The sequence below is a fragment of the Sitophilus oryzae genome, unplaced genomic scaffold (assembly GCF_002938485.1).
Source record: "Sitophilus oryzae breed Bouriz unplaced genomic scaffold, Soryzae_2.0 scaffold_358_pilon_pilon, whole genome shotgun sequence".
NCBI classification, from domain to species: domain Eukaryota; kingdom Metazoa; phylum Arthropoda; class Insecta; order Coleoptera; family Curculionidae; genus Sitophilus; species Sitophilus oryzae.
The window spans coordinates 2,808,216-2,829,626 of record NW_022146927.1 but is presented as its reverse complement, the minus strand read 5'-3'; the positions used below and the strand labels follow the sequence as shown (position 1 = coordinate 2,829,626).

Sequence of the window (21,411 nt, the reverse complement as noted above, 5' to 3'; positions counted from 1 at the left end):
TTCCATAAATTTTATTCGCGGAAAATGGATTTCCTTGTTGTCGCTGCGGATGCAGCGATCGGGGGTTGTTTCTGTATAGGGTACTCTCGATTATTTTTATCTGCTTCTTGTTATTGGGGTGAGTCAACGAGAGATATTTTTCAGATAAAATCTTATACAGGGTCCGGCAATAGTGCGTCGGGCATCTGTAGATCTTAGAATAAAAAACTTGGGAATTTTCTTTAAGTGCAAACCTAAAGTATGTACTAGAATGTATTTCAGGAAAACATTTTAACTTCTACAGGGTAACTCAAAACAGTGTAAGTGGATCGGGATGATTTTTTAAATGGAACACCAAGAATTAAAAAATGAACATTTTTTGTATTTAGAGTATTTCAAAACTTTTTATATGTTTCGCAGATACTCGCGGTTATATATTTCATATGGTAACAGTAAATTTTTATCAAAGCCACCCTCTATTATTTTTCTCTCGTATTTTACCGTTGAAAGGGCCATATTAAATAATACTGCGTGTATCTGTGAAACCATTAAAAATTTGAAAATTTTTTAAATACAAAAATTGTAAAATTTTTTAACTCTCCATCTAATTAAAAAATAATATACAGGATGTTCCATTTAAAAAAATATATTTTTTTTTAGAAAGTAGAATTGTGAACACCCTGTATGATTTAAGATTACGATAATTATAAAAAAGTTAAATATAGACCATTTAAAGTAAATTTAAATATCTATAGGGAAATTGGAACAACTTTCGTTGCACGTCATCAATGACACCATGCATCGTCTTAAGCCGGGTCCACATATGTAGCACTCTATTGTATCAGGATCATGTATCACGTATCAAGAGCTTGTATCGTAAGTATGGACGTTTATTTGGGCTGTGTCGACTGAATATGCATATCGTGACAAAGTAAGCGTCCATACTTATAAAATTCATACGTACCAGCGTACAAGCGTGCGTATCATTGTATATGTACAACAAATCACCTTGTATCGTCGTATCATGTTCATCAATTTGTCAGCGAACCTCAATGCTCCTTTTGATGATCGGTGAAACCGCCCAAGACGGGTCACGGCGTATCAAGTCAATTTATCGTTATACTGTATCAAAACACGTCCAAATGACAGATCGTGATACGTGCATCCGATACGCAGTGTTAAGATACGCACCAAAATTCGGATTGGCATGTATCAGATACGGTATCACAAAGGTGTACCATATGATCGCGTTAATTCGGCGTCCAAACTAGCGATCATGAAACACGTTGGTGCAACGCGACGGAGATATGATACACGAAGATGCTACATATGTGGACCCGGCTTTATGGAGTTTGCTGGTGGTCGTATTATGATGTGCAACGAAAGTTATTTTAATTTCCCTATAATATAATTTTGGTTTCAGGACAGTTCTTGTATTTGTAATAATTTTTTTAAGGAAAGGTGAGAAATATATAATTTTTATTTATTTATTGATATATCAGAAATTATTGAAATATATTTACTCATATATTAAGATTATGCAAAGTGATCTGAAAGAAAACCTAAAATGCAATAACATACAAAGTGTTTACGGAATGAAAGGAACTAGTTCCTGGTTTCTCAAAGAACTAGTTCCTCAGGACCTATTCCGGGATCGAGACTGTGACCGATATAGAATAATATGCGACGGATCGGCTAGCGCGCGTAGCCCGATGGTAGGCAGGAGTGGGGAGTGCCAGCCGTACGTTATCGGATCCGGACCTAGAGGAACTAAACTAAATAAAATACTAGTTTACGTACGAACAGATCGGGCCAGCGCGATCGATGATAGGCAGGAGTGGGGAGTGCAAGCCGTATGCCGTATGTTATCGGATCCGGACCTAAAGGAACTAGAGGAACTAAATAAAAGACTAGTTTACGTATGGATCAGCCAGCGCGATTGATGCTAGGCAGGCGTGGGGAGTACCAGCCGTATGTTATCGGGTCCGGACATAGAGGAACTATTAAAAGACTAGTTCACGGGAATCTATTCAGTCGGCAGATCCGAGATATAATACAAGGCGACGACGGTGGATACTGTTTTTGATTTTTACTTTGTTTTTTAAATATTTTATGGGAATGTTTCACTTTAGGTCCCTAAAATTAAGAAATATCTTATGAAACGAAATAGATATTCTGAATTTTTAGACAAAAACAAAAAGCTTGAAGTGAGGAAAAATGCATTTTTTCGTAAAATTTTTGTAATATTTGTTCCAATTGATTTGTGATATAGTTTTTTAAATTCTGATTTGAGATTTTTTATTTTTTTTATCTGCAATAAAACTTACCTATATGTTTTTAACATACACAATTACACGCCTCGTTATACTCGTTATATCTCCGTACATTATAAAAATTATTCAGATCATACTGTGAATAGTTCTAACTGACAACGAAACGCATTAGCAAGCAAGGGGGATGTCAATGTTAGTCGGGAACTATTGTGAACTAAAGACCTAGTTCAAGGAACTATTCCTCTGGAGGAACTAGAACTAAGGAACTAAAATTTCCACTTCTAAATAGAAGCTAAAATATTTTCCTGAAATACATTCTAGTACATAATTTAGGTTTGCACTTACACAAAATTCTCAATTTTTTTCATTCTAGGAGCCACAGATGCTCGACGCGCTATTGCCGGACCCTGTATATGTAGGTACACATTATTGCAATAATAACAATTAATGCACTTAATAATCACTACTCCTACAGAATATTTAATTATCGTATACGTATATACCGTGTGGTGCATCGGAACGCGGGACATAGGAAATCTCATATATATTTTGAAAAGGATTTGAAAATTGTCAAACCGCAGAAATTCTTGTAAAGAAAAAAATGTGACATCGAATTTGACAATGACAAAATCATATATTTGCTAGTATTTTAACAGTGTGACTCTTCGAAAAAGTCTAATACAATTTTTTCATAAAATCATCTGGGGAGATGTAGAATGTTTAGAAGGGGCGTTAATCACCGCGACCTTATAGATCTCTATTGTGTGTTCCCCTTTCTTGAGTTATAACGAATTATAACTCATCATACAGTCTCAGGGCTTTAACAAAAGCCAGTATCTGAGACGACTCCACAGAGGCCAGAGCTCTCCATCCTGCGACATCAGCCGTACCAAAGTTCATGGCACTAATGGTCGTCGTCTCGGCGCACTCAGTGATAAGGTTCTGGTGTTTCCCCATTTTCCCCACAGAATCTGCATTCGCCGTTGTTTCTCAGCTTCAGCCTACTGATGTGTCCGTACTGAGGAGACAGTGTCCTGTTAGAAACTCCGTAACAATCCGAAGATTGTTATTACTTAAATCAAGGAAAACCTTTGATTTTTCTCGGTCGTAAGTTCTGAGGAACTTTTTCGAGTGTCTTAGACCGTTGGAGGACACCCATTCCAAGTTACGGATGGAGTCTTCCAGATTCTTCAGTTCCGCTTTCAGTTGGTTCCCGTTTGGAAAACAGAACGGTTCTGGTTCAGTTAGTGGAGTGTTCGCTCCTTTCCTAGCTAGATCATTTGCTTTTTCATTGCCTTCTGTCCCTTGGTGAGCAGGCACCCAGAGTAGGAGGACTTTGTTTTCTTTGCCTAATTTGTTGAGCTTCTCTTTGCCCAACTTCGAATTGATGGTTACTGAGTTGATCGCGTTAAGTGCTGTTTGACTATCGGATAGGATGGCAATTTCCTGTTTTCGATAGTTCCTATCTAAGATAAATTGTACGCATCTTTCGATAGCGTAAATTTCTGCCTGAAGGATACTGGGGTAAGTGCCCATTGCACAGTGGTTCCCCTTAATTAGCTACGCGGTCATAACTGTTAAATATCTAGATATAGCTTCACTGCACCTTTTTTAATAGAAATTGATAACAAATGCTAAATAAAGGTATATAAAAAACTTAATGTAATATGTATTAAAAAAATTGGGCCCAGTTCGTGTGATTTGCGTTTTAAGTTCTAACTATTGGGAAAGGTATACAGATTATGTTTGCACATATGTACATGTTTTTTCATATTGAAGAGGTCAAATTTATTTTAAATGTTGAAAAAATAAAAGAGATAATTGTTTCATTTTATAAATACAGTTTTATTGTCAATTGATATACAGTGTGTCCACGAAATAAGTTGACACGAAGACAAAAAAATAAGTTACTTTTATTTTAAGACAAAAAGTCAATTTTTAACCACCCGGTATAAGATCCGGCGGCAATTCGCGGCAGCCAGTGGCAATTAATTTATATGCAATATACTTTAAGGAACAAGTATTTTCATGCCGTTTCAGAGAATTTGAAAGGGAAAGTAGTTAAAAGTCTTAAAGAGTGACAAGCAAAAATGTAAAAATACTATTTTTGTTGCCTTCAAATAAATTGTCATAAACTAATATTTCTTAGGTTTAATTAAGTGCAAAAAAGAAAAAACAGTTCATTTTACCTTCTTTTCGAACGTCCATTGCAGAAAAGGCAACAGCTTTTAACAATTTTAATAAAATAAGTAATTAATTGACGTTATCTGAAAACTGTTTATGTCAGCTTGATACCAGTAGCAAAAATGTAATATTTCTAATAAAAAAAGCGCTACACTAGGCTTACTTGATTTTGTTATTTATTATGTATCGTTTACAGGTGAATATAAGCGAAGTATTAGCAACAGTTTCATGCAAACATTTAGGAATTAATATTTCTATGTAATGACCTATCTGGGAACCACTGCCCATTGCACAGTGCTTCGTCCCATGGACAAAAATCAAAAAATAAGTTAAAATTTACTAATATCTGAATATATAATTTTATACCTATAGCAATGTTCAACCATCCTGTATATTATTTTTCATAAACAGCGTTTTTGTTAGCAAATATTTTAACTAAAAATAAATTTTGCGATCATTATCTCATCAGTGAAAAGAATAATATTCATAGTAGTTCTGTATATTATGGAGTTAAACGAGTACGTACTTAATTGAAAGCCACTATGGATATTGTTAAACAAGGTATGTACTTTAAGTTTATCTCTAAACAAGTTCGTGATTGTTTAGTTTTTACTTATTTTTTAAGATGATTCTTAAATGGGTATAAAAATTTTACGTTTTCAAACTTCAAAAAGGCATTTAAAAAAAACATATCAAAACATATCGTATTTATTGAATATTTTTGTTGCCATATTCATACACTTTTAATTTTTTGTATAGTTCACCTGCGTCTGCTTGCGACGAACTTTATTTTATAATACTTTTCAGATGGAGTAAAATTGATAAGCAATGCCGATCTGGCTAATACTTGGCTTGATCACAAGGACAAGAACTCAAAATTATTTGTATTTCAAAAATGTGTTCTTTATTAGATACTGATGAACCTTCCAGTCAAATGAGACACCACTTGTGCCTGAAAAAGCCCACTATGTTGGAGCGAAACGTCGCATAAAAATTTTCCAACTTTCAATTTATTATAAAACCCTCATACCCAAGAAAAGGGAAAAAATAATATATGGATATGGTCTATTAAAGAGGTAACTATTAATATCCGAACCCCTCATACCAGCAAGAAGAACAGTAACAACGCGAAAAATTAACTTATTAGAAAAATGATGTACAGAAATATCTTATATGTGAGGATACTTCATCTACCTGTGATTTGGATACTATAAATTTGGAAGATTCTGTCAGCAGTGATTCTCCTGAATTAGAGTAGTTACGATCTATGCGTTTTGTTGTCCTAAAGTAAATTTATAGTATCTTAAGTTTTTTTTAATTAAATATAACATTAATGTTTTTTTTTCATTAAAGAAAAACATTTTTATCTTATATTAGGCTTATATTGTAGGAATCATGTTCTAATGTTATTTCAATTTTTTTATCACAGGAATTTATTTAATACTTACACCGTTTTCATACTATAACTTATTATTTGCTTAGATGGAACACAGCTCCAACATTATTATTATTTATAAGATTTTTTTTTCATAAACGTGGGACTAAGAACATCATCATTTAGTACAATGAGAGTACTCATCATTTGTGTCAAATAAACCTAGTTTGAATAAATTGCTTACAATAAAAGAGAAGTTTTGAATTTTTGTCCTCTAGAGCCATATGTTCGAAGCACTGTGCATTGGTTCGGAATATTTCTAATCTGGGCAGATAATATTTGACCTTTTAAAAATGATCATGGGATTTGCTATGTCCCGCGTTCCGATGCATCACACGGTAGAAAATTTCCTATGACTAAAACGAGTTTTTGTCCTAGGATATATTTTCCCATTTATTGTTAATTTATTTGCAAAATTCAGTGATTTTAGTGAACTGCCACTAATTAGAGGGTTTACGTACTAAGAATGGACGCAATTTCAGACCGATTTATCTCCTTCTTCACCCCCATGCAACGCTCCGTACTCCGTACATCCCGATGACAAGATCATCCTCCCTCGCTTACCCTCACCCTCCTCCGCCCCTGCCCCAGCTACACCCCTGCACTTAGTCGGCGGCCCGCGTCCATAAATAACCCATTAAGGGCCGACGTCGCCCGTCGAGACGCTGCGCCGCGGACGTCGCATCGGACGCGCCCATGTGGAAACTGCAGCAAGGCCTATAAGGGCGAACCGTTCGTCTTTTTGTCGTAAGGGAGGATGTGCGGTGATTTGTATCGTTTGTTGTAAACAAGTCGATTCTTCGGGGAGGATTATCTTTTTTTTTCTATGATCTAGAGAATGTGAAAAAATCCTCCTGGCTATTTCGACACTAGAATAAAAGTCTAAAAAATTAAAATAACTATTTATGTAACAAGTTGCGAAATGAATGTGTTTAAGCACGGGAACGAGGCGAAAGCCGAGTTGGACAATGCGTCGAGTCCTTAAAACACTATTTTCGCAACGAATTTCATACAGTATTTTTTGTGAAAGCGGATAATTTGAGATTTTCATGCTATTATTATTTATTTTTAAACATTTTTTAAAATGTTCTGGTTTCTAAGGCATTGTTTAATGCACAAAACTTTAGAACTTTTTCTTTAATGGCCATAAGCGGGAGTAAAAGACCAACCGCCCGAACAAACACTAGAGGCGCCACCGGTCATCAAATGGTGTAAAAATTGCGAAAATTTAATCATCTAATTTTGACACAAGGGGTCGCGCTTAACTTTTTCAATTTTAATTCAATATTCATTGTTTTCAAACTATATTATTAGACTTTGTTGTATTTTGTGAATGTATAAATGTTTTCTTAGTATAAAGTTGCATTATAGTAATTTAAATTATATTACATACATATTTAAGATTCAAATATTATGACATATATGTCAGTTGCCGTCTAAAATGTCATCTTGATAACAAAAAGTTAGTCATAGATAAATGCAACAAGTTTAGATTGGAAAGCCCGTAAAAATTTTAGGTCGCGAAATTATTTTGGGTCGCCACCGTTATACGCGATCTGGCGTTGCTATAACGGTCGCTAAGAACAACGACAAACAAAAACAGAAATAATTTTCTCTTGTCAAAGTCAGAATCTTCAAACATCATAAAATCTTTCAAAATCTAAACCGCTCTTATTAAAGAAATTCCGAAAAGTGTTTATAGCGTCCATTTTCAAAGTAATTATTGCTATCTTGTGAGTTTAATTCAAGTTTTATTTACTCCAACCGGTGATAATTGTGAAAAAGTGGCATTAAAAATTTAAAAAGCTGTGAACTGTGAACTGCAAAAACTATCGTGGATCGTGGCATAACGTTAGTTATTGTCAAAAGTAGTTAAAATCATGTTAAAATATTAAAATTTACAAGTTATAATTAGATATTTTATATTATTTCAACAACAAACACATAATAGTACAGCGTAATGTTGATATGCAGGTCCAAAACAAAAAATGCCGTTATATTTTTCAGTTTTCGTTGTCAGCCGCGGAAGTTTCAGTGCTTTTTAGTGTTGTCGGATATTTTTATTTGTGAAATAGAAATATTGCGTTTGGATTGCAAAACTAAAAGTGGAAGTTTTATTGCAATGTAAGTAAGCGTTTGTCCATTTTATATTTTACTTTTTTCATACCTACGACAAATATACATATATTGAAATTTTATAATTCGTTTTATTTAAAAAATGTTAGAAAACAAGCTTGTAATCCTGTAATTGACATAATTGTTATGTACCTAATATATTCCATTTAAATGTAATATATTACTTTACAATTAAAAAAATGTACATTTAAAAAATATATTAAAAATATATACAGGCATTAATTGAAATTTTTTGAGTGCGAACAAACACGAGAGGCGCTTTATTATTTACTTTCATTTCTTAACATGATAGACGAAGTTCTAAAGGGGGATGTTTTGTGGTTTAATGACAAAGTTCTGTCAGGTTCAAACGTCGCCCTATTTCCTACAAACTTTTGTGAAAAAATGAGTGATAATGACGAGTCTCTGGATATTCAACAAGCTGCTGAAACTGCGCTATCCACGTTAGTACCCGAGAAGTCGAAAAATAACTTTGAAACCTGGGTCAAAGAAAAACATGTTGAGAATTTCGCAGAAAAGGTATTGCTAGCCTATTTCCTGAAGTTATCCACTACCTTAAAGCCATAAACTCGGTGGAGTAAATATTCGATGCTCCGCACCATGATTGACCTGAACGGAAACGTAGATATTAGCAAATTCACAAACCTTAATGCATTTTTAAAAAGAAAAGCTTCCGGATATCAGGCAAAGAAATCAAAAGTATTTACAAAACTGGAAATTGAACGCTTTATGAAAGAAGCCGATGACAAAGAATTCCTGTTAGCTAAAGTTGTCTTAATCGTTGGAGTATTTGGAGCATGTAGGAGGGAAGAAATCACATTTTTGATCGTAGATGCCATTAAAGATTGTCAGTCATTTATTAGTGTGAAGATTCCGAATACAAAAACGCATTTTCCAAGAGTGTTTACGATTACTGAGGGACCAATAGATGGTATCAATTTCTTACATGTATTTCGTAAGTACGAAAAACTTCGACCACTCAATGTGACACATCAGCGATTTTTCTTGACGTATCGAAAAAATCAATGCTGTACCCTGCTTATAATTACACTTAAACAAAATTCCCAAGTTTTTTATTCTAGGAGCTACAGATTCCCCACGCACTATTGCCGGGCCCTGTATAGATTAACGTGATTGCTTTGTTTTTTATTCCATTTGTATTAGAGTTCTTTCTTTATTAAGTAGTGGAATATTTTTTGCTTGTCCTTTTGTTGCAAAAAAAAACAAAACCCAAAAAACTTTACTGCTTAAAATATTAATTTAATTTAGTTTAATATATTTACATGTATCTAAATAGTAAAATGGTAATTTTTTATAAATTATTTTTTTCCGGGCGGACCTCTACATAATAATAAGTTTACCGCATCGTTAATTCCGGCCGGAAAAGTAGCATTATTGGCCCGCACGCGCCTACGTGCCTAAGTGAAGTGAAACTATTTGTGAGCCGAGCGGCTGCACGGTTTCCATGGTAACGTGACGTCAGCCTAGCGGCAGCATGTAAATTCCCCGCCCCGAAATTTTTTATGGGCGACCGATGTGAATGAGTTTTTGGGCAGTTCGCTTTGTCTTCCTTTATGCTAATATTCGGCTACTTTGGCGAGTAATTAACCGTGTAAAGACTGTAAAGTTGTTGTTGATTATTTATTGTTGTTTGTTAATGGTTTTGTTGATTTAACTTGTTAATTTTTGCTGTTTGTTTTGTTGTGTTTTAAAACTGTTTTGTGTGTGAGTATGTGTTGTAAAATGAACCAAATCAATGACTTGGTGTGCAATTTGAAACATGAAAAATTGAGCTGATTTACAAAAATTAGTAAGGTTAGTAATATAAATAAGTCAAATTTATTTTGGTTAATATTGCTTTGTAAACATAATAATAATTAATGTAATAATTGAATGGCTCCTTGGTTGTAACCAACAATTTTTTCAATATCGAAATTTCTGTGAAAAAACCGAGGAAAAAACGTTATACTTACCTATGAAAATTATTTCACTGAATTCTCTATTTTGAAAAAAATGTCGGTTACAACGTTTTCCGGGGAAGCCCTTCAATAATTACAGTGTTCGCCATAAAGTTGGATCCATATGGACGGTTTTTTTTGGTATTAGAGTTTAAAAAAAACTTTTTGTGCCAATCAATTATGCTTTAAAAACAACTTAAAATGCACCAAGTCAAAGGTGAAACATAATTTTGTTAGTCACCTTTTTTAAAATAATAATAATTTAACCAATTTTTAAAAATTTCTTTTAAATATTTTGTATTTGACAGCTCCCAGATGTTAGCTGTCAACTTTGACTTGGTGCATTTTAAGTTGTTTTCAAAGCAGAAGTGATTGCCACAAAAAGATTTTTAAGACTCTAATATAAAAAAAAAAACGTCCATATGGATCCAACTTTATTGGGGACACTGTATATAACGTTTATTATATTTAATTTAAATTTAATTATATTTTCACTGGAATGCAAAACAATGTGTTTATCGAAAACTGGTTGTATCTCTTTTTACTTAATGTGTTTTAGCCCAAACTAAAACAAAAATATTATAGATATTAGTGAATAAATAATAACAAAAAAAATGTTGACAAAATGGTGAATGCAGCAAAAATTTTTCAAATAATATTTTAAAAAATGTTGACAAAATGGTGAATGCGCTAAAATTTTTTTAAAGAATTAACTCTTCACCTAATTTTATACTCACGAGCCGCCACAGACACCGAACATGTTCAAAATAGAGTTTAAACAGTTTTATACAAACATTTAAAACAAGTAACGATGCTTTAAACACGTTTAAAACAATAACTTGGTTTCAATCAAAATGTTTAAACCATAAAAAAAAACATGATTTGGAAGCTGTTCTACAATAGAATTAAATGATTTTATCTTAGAGCGAGTAGTACTTAATCAAGTAAATCAAATTGGTGTCAGATTGAAATCTCTAATATTCCTTTATCCCCTTTTTCTATCCACAACCCACAAACCAATAAATAACTGACGGGAAAAATTGGAAAATCCGTACTCCATTTGATTACGTCGCGATACTTTATCTTTTGCAAGGGGAAAGAACAACTTCGAAGACCATTCTGTCAGATTTCTTATCTACTCTTATGTTCCTATATCCCTGCTTGAATTTGTCGGATTAGTAGAGTCATTCATCTCGTATATTTTTATTGTTTTTATCACTCAAGTTAATGAAATCTCCAGAAATATATATTTTTGTTATCGATATATAGCGTTGGAGTTATAATTATATCATTATACAGTGCTTAAATAAATTATAGTGTATTAGTCAAAAATTTTCTTTAAATAAAAATGAAGCTTAGGTAATTACCTACAAAAATGGTCCTTATTATTTTTTACGTACAATTAGTAGTTTTAGAAATATTCCGCATCGAAGATCCCTGAATTGTCTTCCCAAGTCTTAACGCTCCGGAGATAGATTTCAAATATGCAAATGTCATTGACTGATAGGACAAATTGTTTTTTCCATAGCAACTGTTAAAATTGCCTTATATCTATCAAAAATAGTAGATAAAATAGTACTTTAACCGCAAGGGTAGATTAAATGATACTTTAACAGCGAGGATAGGTTAAAAACTTTATTTCTTCTCGCACGTTTTATAATTGCTTCGATTTTTGAAAATGTTTGTATTCCTTTTCGTAAGTTATTGGGGATTTAAATGGAAGTAGTTTGGATATGGCGTTTGTCCCCTCAGCCTGAATATCTGTTAGTAATTTACTTATTTCATTTTGAGTCATTTCTGACTCCAATTCAATCAGCAATCGGCACAAAAGACAATTAAAAAATATTGACTCAAAACTGACAACTAAAGAGACAGCTTTATTTATTTATCAAATTACATAGAAACCAACGCAACCCAGCACAATATTTTTTCTACTCGTAATAAATTCCTTGAAATAATAATTTCTGAATATTTTTTAAAACGTAACTGGCTATGGAAAAAAATATTGTTTTATACACTTGATTTTATACAATTGATACACTTGATTTCCAACCCCTCATTGAAGTTTGTTACTTGTAAAGTTATTGTGCAATTTTCTTTTGTTTACGATTACGACACTTTCCCGAAATCCCAAAAATGCGGAAAACCCCACTCACGAATACTTAGTTGTTTTTTTTTTATTAAAATATGATTAAACAAATACTTCAAACTTTCCGAGTTGCCTTAAAGAGACTCTAAGAACAAGTTTTTTGCTATCTCCAATACGTTATCCTGCAGGTATGGAACTAAATATCTGTGAAAACCCTATAAAAAAATAATTGTATTTAAACGTTATTAACCAGCAGAAACATACTTTAAATGTATGTATATTACTCTCAACAATAATACTATTTTAGCAAAATAAATGCATATATTATAGTCATCCTAAATTATTGATTAGGAGTAGTTTGTATCTATTAAATTAATATGAGATTTAAAAAGAAAAACTGCGAATGAAATTGGTAATAAATGAAGAATTAATTGGAATTGGTTCTGTTTTGCCCTAGTTTAAACTTCCCACGCACTCAGCGCAAAACGTAGGAAGAAAACGTAGAAAATGCGCTCGTTTAAAATCTCCGTATCGCGCGCCACCTACATCACGAAACGTTGGAACTACTAGAGCTCGACCGAAATATCAACGACATAGGCGGTTGATCTCTGTTATTGTAATATACCAAGCTTTTTGAATAAAAAAGAATATGGAAGGGAGTATAAGATAGTAGATATACAATATAAAATTGTATGTTTCTTTATATATTTGGACTGTTGCTCGTTCAATAATTGTAATGCCGGATCCAGACCAAGCAGACAAGACAGAATCATTCGTGTTTTACGACAAAGTTGTAACAAATCCAATATATTTCTGCGGCATTTTTGTCTCATTTTTGTTGTGAAAATTCGAGTCGGTAAAGGTCAAAGTGTCTATGTTTTGTTGGTATATTTTACGGCAAGTTGTCGGCGCAGTGTGGATGACGTGTGCTGCCAACAGTAGGAGACCAGTGAAATCACACATGGTTAATAAAATTCATTCGCAACAACTAAACTTTTGATTGTGTTGTACTTTTCTCATTGCGATGTGGACAATATGTCTCAAGTTTGCCTTGTCAGAAGTCTCCATTTGTTGTGACAAGTTTGTCTTGTTTTTGTCTCAAAATCGTGTTTACTTTGTGTCGCCTTGGTCTGGACCCGGCATAAAATTTAATTCTATGTTTGATTTGTACTTTTGAATATACTATTATTTACAGTCTTAACATTTTGACGATACCTATACTGTATATCAGTCTGAACGGTAAATAAAGATTATTATTATTATTAATGACAGCTAATACATAACAAATTATTGGAGTGATGCAACGACGGACGACGCATTACGGATGCATGTAAACCAAGAGCACATATAATTATTTGAAAATGTGTAAAAAATAGCGAAAAATGGGCATTTTTCGACTTTTTTTCAAATATACATATAGTCATGAAAATTGGCAATTTTTGTCATGTCACCGGTTTTATTAAAACTGTCATTATTTACTAATTAAAAGGTGTAGAATAAGAAACTATATAGGCCATTGTAGTATTACGAGAACAATAATTGATGTAGGAGACGTTTTAACCTTCATCAAAAATAGCTAAAAAACAAGGGTCCAAAAAATTTATTTTCTCACAAAGCCAAGGTAACTAAGCCCTCAAAGGTTATATATAAAAAGGTAACTAAGCCCTCAAAGGTTATATTCTGAATCTACATAAAATTTCTTACAAATACTACTGAAATTGTCATAATTTTATGTCTATGTTTACTATGTTTCTGAGGCTTTTGAAAATGTGTAAAAAATAGTAAAAAAAATCGAAATTAAGTAGTCAGCCATATACAGGGTGTCCTAGGCTGAGTGTGCATTAGAAATTTCTAGAGAACTGCAGTATCTAGATCGGAGATTTTTTGCAGTTCATTGTTTTACAGCGAGATCTATCTATTAAAAGTATTTTTAATATGGCGGCACTTCCCGAAATACCTACCAGAAGTTGATAGCAACTTTCTTGTTTTAAATTGATATCCTTATTTTTTATTACATACATTCTCTGTAAAATTTTATGAATTTTTATATTAAACACTCTATACCTAACCAGTGCCGGATTAAGGTCCTAGGGGGCCCGGGGCTATAGGCTACCCTTGGGGCCCCCAGGTCGGATTATTTTTTCCTCATTGCTGTTATTTTCACTTAAACTAATATTGCTTGAAGTTGAACAGGAAGGCAGTTGTTCATGATCTTGATTTTTATTCAACTCAGAATTTGACGTTAAAGGGGTTTCGCAAATACTAAAAAAGTCTGTTACTTTAGTCAATTTTAAAGTTTTCTTTAGTTTTTCTTCTTGAATCTGAAATTAATTTAAAATATCCCTAAGTTTTCGTAGATTTAAAAATACAGGGTGTTCCGAAACTATTGTATCAAAATCTAAAGGTAGGTAGATCTCGCCAAAACTGATGGTCGGAAATGCGTCGTTTTCAAAATACAGGGTGTTAAACTTTTAAGAAAAAAAATCGATCTTTTTTAATATCTATTACACCACTGTATACCACCCTACGGTACTTAAACAAAATATTATTGAATTGAATATTATTGCACCGTTTTCGCTTAAAAAAATAAAAACCATTTTCGGATTTTCATACATGGCCAAATCGCTAAAATGGTAATGTAAATTTTTAATGGTAAAACTTGAAAAACGACAATTTAGGTTTTTGGGCATTTTAGTTCGTACTATGTTCATAGAAAGAAGTTTTTGGAAAATAAAAAATCTTTTTAAACTTAAATTTGCCGTTTTACAAATTTTGCCATTAAAATTTATGATAACATTTTAGCGATTTGGTCATGCATGAAAATGGTTTTTATTTTTTTACGCGAAAACGGTGCGTCGGACAAAAAAAGTCAAGAAATAAAATATGTTGTAAATTGAATGGGGATTTCAAAAATAATATTAATTTTATTTAAAAAGTAGTGGCGTACCATTCAACGCGAATTGCAATAGAGACTTCAAACTCTACAGATATAAAAAGACTCAAAAGACCTTTAAAACAAGGTATCACTCGACCCCCTATTCCATTTAAAATTTTAAGGGTGATAGCTACTCCGTCAAAGGGGTGCAAGCAAAGAGGGTGCAAATACCAAAAAAATAATTCTCCCTGAAAAACAAAATCGACGTGTCCGAGCATTTTTCGAATTATTTATTTACAAGCAAGAAACCCGGGGTGGAAAGTTTTCGGTGGACCACCCTGTATAGATTTTTTCTTAAAAGTTTAACACCTTCTATTTTGAAAACGACGCTCTTCCGACCATTAGTATCCCATTTCAAAATATTTGGGCGAGATCTACCAATCCTTACATTTTGGCATAATAGTTTCGGAACACACTGTATATTATTGAAAAATGTTGCTTAAAATAAGGCTTAAAACTCTTAAAACATCAATATCTCTCATTAATACGAGTATTGTTTAGCAATTTTCAAAATTGGAGTAGTTCTCGAATTTTTTATATTTTATGAGCATACGGGAATTCTTTTTCATTTTTCATAAAGTTTATTTTTAAAAAAGGAATAGTTTGTCTTTTTATCTTTTGTAAGCGGCCCAGAGAAAGTATGTACCTATTATATATTAATGCGCTTATTTTTAAAAGAAGAAACTTAAGAAAGTTATTGTAAATTAAATTGTTAATACCAAAGTTATTATATAAATGATCATATCCAGTAAATGCGTAATAAGGCTAAAACTGATTCCTACCTTACGTTTAGCAGATCCACTAAGATATTTTCTACATGACATTTTTTAAAATACTGGTATACACTACACAATTCAAAAACGTATTATTGTTCTTGTTTTCTCAAATTTATTATTGGCAATCACTTACTTCATAGATGCGCTATGCAAAAATAACTAATCTAATCTGAGTAATTCCCCTAGCGCTTTCGGCTTTCGGTAATCCATCCATCCAGAAACATTTAAAAAGAAGAACAAGCCATTGTCTATGCAGCAATCTTGATATTTTTTTGGGAAAGTGTTTTGCCGCCAAAAAAAAAAGAAAAAGAATCTGTTTTTGACATTATGAGAATAACAAGTTGGCTGTTGCAATATATTTAATAAGACTAAATATATTTCTATTGCACTGTTGCAGGTGTTCCAGGTTGGATTTAATTTTTTTATTGTTTTTAAAATACAGTTTTAGTTACTTTTATAATAAATAGAAGATTTATAACAATATGTGACGAAAAATCGTATTTTGTTACAAATCGGTATTTTTCGTAATGTACATTTTCATTTAACTAATCTCGATTTAACTCTATGAATCTCGATTTTAAATTCTCCTAATTTGGGGGCCCCTCTCAATGACGGGGCCTGGGGCAATAGCCCCCATAGCCCCCCCCCCTTAATCCAGGCCTGTACCTAACATTTTAACCGTTTTTGAGAAAAAAATATTTAATATTTTTGGAGGCAAAAAACTGCCTGTCAAAAAAATATGTATAGCCTAAACGTCAAATTTAGTGATTACCATAGCCACTGTGACATAAAGAGAAGGCATTTGGCTATCTATTTCAAAAATTAAATTGTTTGAATGTCATATAATATTAGCCGTATCTGTCATGGAATTGAGAGATTAAAAAATTATCATAAATATGTTTTTTAAATGTAAACCTACTTTTTTTATTTCACTAGTGAAAAGATTTTTTAATTTGTTACTTTTTGTTTATCCTATACCTAAAATAAATCGTTTTTAAGTTATTACAAACAGAGACAAACTTTACAGAGAATTTAAGTATGTAGTAAAAAATGGGAGTACTCATTTAAAATAAGAAAGTTGCTCTCAATTTCCGGTATTTCCGGAAGTGCCGCCACATTGAAAATATTTTTAATCGATAGATCTCGTTGTATAACATTGATGTGCAAAAAATCTCCGATCTAGATATTGTAGTTCTCTAGAAACGTCCGGTGCACGCTCAGCCTGAGACACCCTGTATATAATCCCCCATCGCATTCTCCTAAGTTGATTCACATGCTCCTTTCTTAATCTTTTTATCAAAGTTATATAATTAAAAATTATTAAAACATTCTTATTCGAGTTGCCCTATACACGCTTCTTTCAAATTCTCAAACTGTTGTCCAATATAAACATCGATAACCTGCTGAATTCTTGGCCAAATTTGGAAATGCTTTCAAATACCAACTGCAATATAAAATTTAAAGAAAAAACACACTACACCTAGTGTAATAATAACATTTATGTCAAATCTATATAAAATGCACTCGTTCAAATTATTTTAAAATGCATTTAGTTGTCAATAATTATAATATCATTAAGTTTGAGTGGGTTTCTCTTTTATCATTTTATCGTACTTCGAATTTTGAGTATTCTCAGTAGCGTCGAAATTGTTATCAGTTTATTTTGCATTAAATTAGGTTGTTTTGTAAACACGGGAGATAAATGTGATTTACCTAAGTACGGGCAAAATTGCCTGATTTTTTATGCTCAGTAGCGTCTCTTTATTTGGTTTGAGATACTGTAGATTGTTGCTATGATTAAAACTGAACCTTTTGGTCAAATAAAAAAGGCATCACTATAGGCGATAAAGTAACAGAAGAAGAGCACAAGAACAAGAACTGTGCGATCTAAAAATGTTTATTTTGTTTTGAAATCGACATATTTTTTGGTATAATTACACATAAAGATAAATAAAAAAGTTCGTATAAATGTATGTCCTAAAATAGTTAGTTTTGGAGATACAGGATGTAGAAATTTCATTTTTATTTCGATTTTTTCCAAATAATTTATGAAGTAACGTCAACATTTGGATGAAAATTGGTGTTTGGGAGTTTTTTGACATGAGAAATTTAATTTTGATGTCAATTTGACTCCTACTTGTAGAGAGCGCAACTTACATATGTTTTAACTGATTTGAAGAGTAATAACTTTTCGTCCGTACCTGTATAAAACTACTGAGTGAAAAAATCAAATTTCTCATGTCAAAAAACTCCCAAACAAACATATATATAAATGAAACTTCTACACCTTATATCTCCGATAGAAAGCATTTGAAGACATACATTATTTATACGAACTGTTTTACTTATTTTTATCTACAGAATATGCTGCCGAAGTTTTCCGAATACAATTCGGTCCACCCTGTAAAAGGACTAAATTAAATAATGTCATGTCAAAAAATCATTGATTTTACATTTGAGTAAAAAAATTATTGTAATAATCATTATAATTTAATTATAATTATTATTATAATATTTTGTGTTTTTTATAAAAGCCCAAACAATCAGTTAAAATATTTTTTATATTATTTAATTCTATATAGTTTTAGACCCGTTTGCCGACACGCCTCTGATTCCATTCAGTTACGAAACTTAACACCAGCTGACGCCACGCTCATCGCGACGGTGCCGGCAGCACTATTACCTACCAAAATTTCAAGAAATTTAATAAAGACAAAACCCATCGCCACAGAAATCGTACAATTTTTACTCTTTTATTTATAACAACAAAATAATTAAAAAAACTATATTACAGGAATGTTTGCATTGTATTTGTGATGTTAGATTAGATATATTATTTTTAGATAGCAAGACTGATTAAGATTTTACAAAAATTAGAGATAATTAATATATTTTTTATTTGTTTATGTCTTACTGAGAGTATTTATATATTTATATCTAATAATGTTTACAGAATCTAAAATCTTAAATAATTTGTTGACATATTATCCACACAGAAATATGTTACTTGTTAAAATACACTTAAAAATATTTTTTTTGAATTTAATAATGCACATAAGTTGGTTTTTATTTGTTACAAATAAATAAAACTTATAAAGGATCATGTTTATCCAAATAAAACTTAAAATTAAATTTCGTTTTCTCTGAGCGCTGAAAAACTTTTCAGTCGAGCCGGCAACGTGGCCGGTTCCTAGCAGTCGAAGTGTTGTAGTGATTTGGGCGTGAATATAACTCAATTTTCGTGAAAATTTATCTGTTTTTCTAGATATGTGAGCCGTGGATAACTGAAAAAGGTACTGTAACACTTTTCTACACTATTCCATCCATTTCCACCGTGTTTTTTTGGCGAAAATGCGCTAAATCTCTGTTAAATACGACAAAAACCAGTCATCTGCGTTTGTATGGTTATTTTTAATCTAGTCCCATTGCTGTAATACATCCGATTTACAGAAAATTCCTTGGAAATGGTGTGGAAATCTGATATCACCAGCTCTGGGGAATTTTCTTTAGCCTTTCAGCAGATTTTCTATCGATTTTCTGGGGTGTTAAGGGCCATTTTACTGCAAGGGTGTATTTTGATTGTTTACGTTTGACATAATCAATGATTTTTTAGTTTTTAGTCTGTTTTGGGAGGTTTTCCTTTAACCACCCTTTCAGTTTTCTTAAAATCGCGATCAATAATCCTGAAACTGAGTGCTAGATATTTATTTTCGCTATGGCTATGTCAAAAAGGGGGTGAATTTAACTCCATTGGCGGACATTGGCGTATTTTTCGAGGTATTTTAATTCAATAAAAAGATATTTTTCCTGTAAACAATGGTTTATTATGGTATAATAAAAGAGAATTAGTCAGAGATGATTTTTTTAGCATTGATTCAAAAGACTGAGTCATTTTTAATATTATAGTCCAATTTATTATTATTTTATTTTGTATGGAGTATTTACTGCTAATATGTAAAGTATTATATTTATAATATTTACAAATTATATAATTTACATAAGGTTTTTGTTTTCTGTAAGAAAGAGGAATAAAGAAAACAATGTTGCCATATCAAAAAATTGCCCTGATTTTGGTTACTAAACAAAATTTTATTATTTCTTGCATATTTTATAAGTGTAATTATTTTATTATAATATAATAGGCAGTGGATTAGTCAGATACGTTTATTAGTTTTCTCAAAATTTGATTCACAAAATGACTCATTTTTAAAATTATGTAGGTATGTAGTCTTTAGAGTATTAAAAATAAATTAAATAATTTGTGAAATTTTCGAAATATCTATGTAATCTAAAATAAATTAACTTAAATTATAATTAGATTGTCTGTAAATGGATGCGGTTTGTACAGTGTTGTCATGTCTATCAGAAAATATCGAAATTTTATACACTCAGATGCAAGATGCAAAGAAACCGCAACGGAGAATTTTTTCGTTTAAAAAGTTTAAAGTGTTATATTTATTTTTTATTTTTATTTCTATGTTCATGATTTTTTTGGCGAACTGTATATAAATCCATCAACTTTAATTCATAAACCCAGTTTTTTATAAACTTTAGCATTTGGCTTATTATACAGGGTTAATTGAAGATTTGTTTTTTACCCTAACTTTAAAACACCCTGTGCAATCATTTCAAGAGTAAATTTTCCTAAAATATTATTTTTTGGTCAGAACCATGTCAACACATTCCTTCGTTAATTTTTAAGAGCGAAATCAACTTGCCACCGCCAATTTGCAATTTTTTCAAAAACCTGATTCAATGAAAATAATAATTAAAAATTAACAAATTATTTTTTTGATAAGTTGTAAATAAAAGCAAAAATGCCAGAGAAAAAAATATAATTAGTTAATTCTTAGAATTAATAACTGTTATTATAAATAATCCTTTAACCAGACTCTTTTTATATGATGTAATTTAATTTCGTCAAATCTGGTGAAGTTTTGTCAGATCCGGCAACAGCGGCGAGGAAGGAAATGACATCAATAATCGAATACACTTTCCCTTTTCGTGAAGATCGATACCGGCATCCGGTTTGCTTTGTCTTACGTCACGCGTTGGAAGAAGACGGAGATGTATTGAGGTCGGTATGGTTTCCTGCAAAGGAAAACCGCGCGGTATCAAAAGATTTTTGAACAAATGTCGTCAAGGATTCGGCTGGTGACATTGAAAAATATGAGATTTGTGGTTTTGGCATTATTAAACCATAGAAAATGTAATTGTTCTAATAATAATAACAATAGATAACTGCTGACTAGATATCAACAATAAAATTAAGAACTTATTTTTATTTTTTATCGCGAATTATAGTTTTTCTTTATAATATCTGTATTATTATTTATTCTGTGATTTTTCTCATGAAATTTTATCATATATCGTGGCAAAAAACTGTTTTACTTATTATACAAAAAAAATATTCCTCAAACAATCTGAAGAATATCAGATTTATCAAAATGTAAAGATACACCGTATGATCGAAAAAAAAAAACGGCGTCATAGACAGGTGGGGAATAACAATCGATGATAATTTTGGCGAGGTCAATCTCTAGACGCCATATACTAAAAATAGACATAAAAAAGGATAGAACGTTTCCAGACACATAAATCTATATTTCCAAAAATAGTCTTTTCTCGAATCTTAAACTACACCAT

The 21,411-nt window shown here is 31.8% G+C and overlaps 1 protein-coding gene across 4 annotated transcripts in view; it reads left to right on the top strand.

Annotated features, from left to right (window-relative positions):
- Positions 1–18,918: 18,918 nt before the first annotated feature.
- LOC115884896 (talin-2) overlaps positions 18,919–21,411 on the top strand; it is a 76,363-nt gene continuing 73,870 nt past the window's right edge. For all 4 annotated transcript variants that reach the window (XM_030903612.1, XM_030903614.1, XM_030903615.1 and 1 more), the window contains exon 1: positions 18,919–19,058. The gene's annotated coding sequence lies outside the window, so the exon portion shown is untranslated. The remainder of the gene's footprint in view (positions 19,059–21,411) is intronic.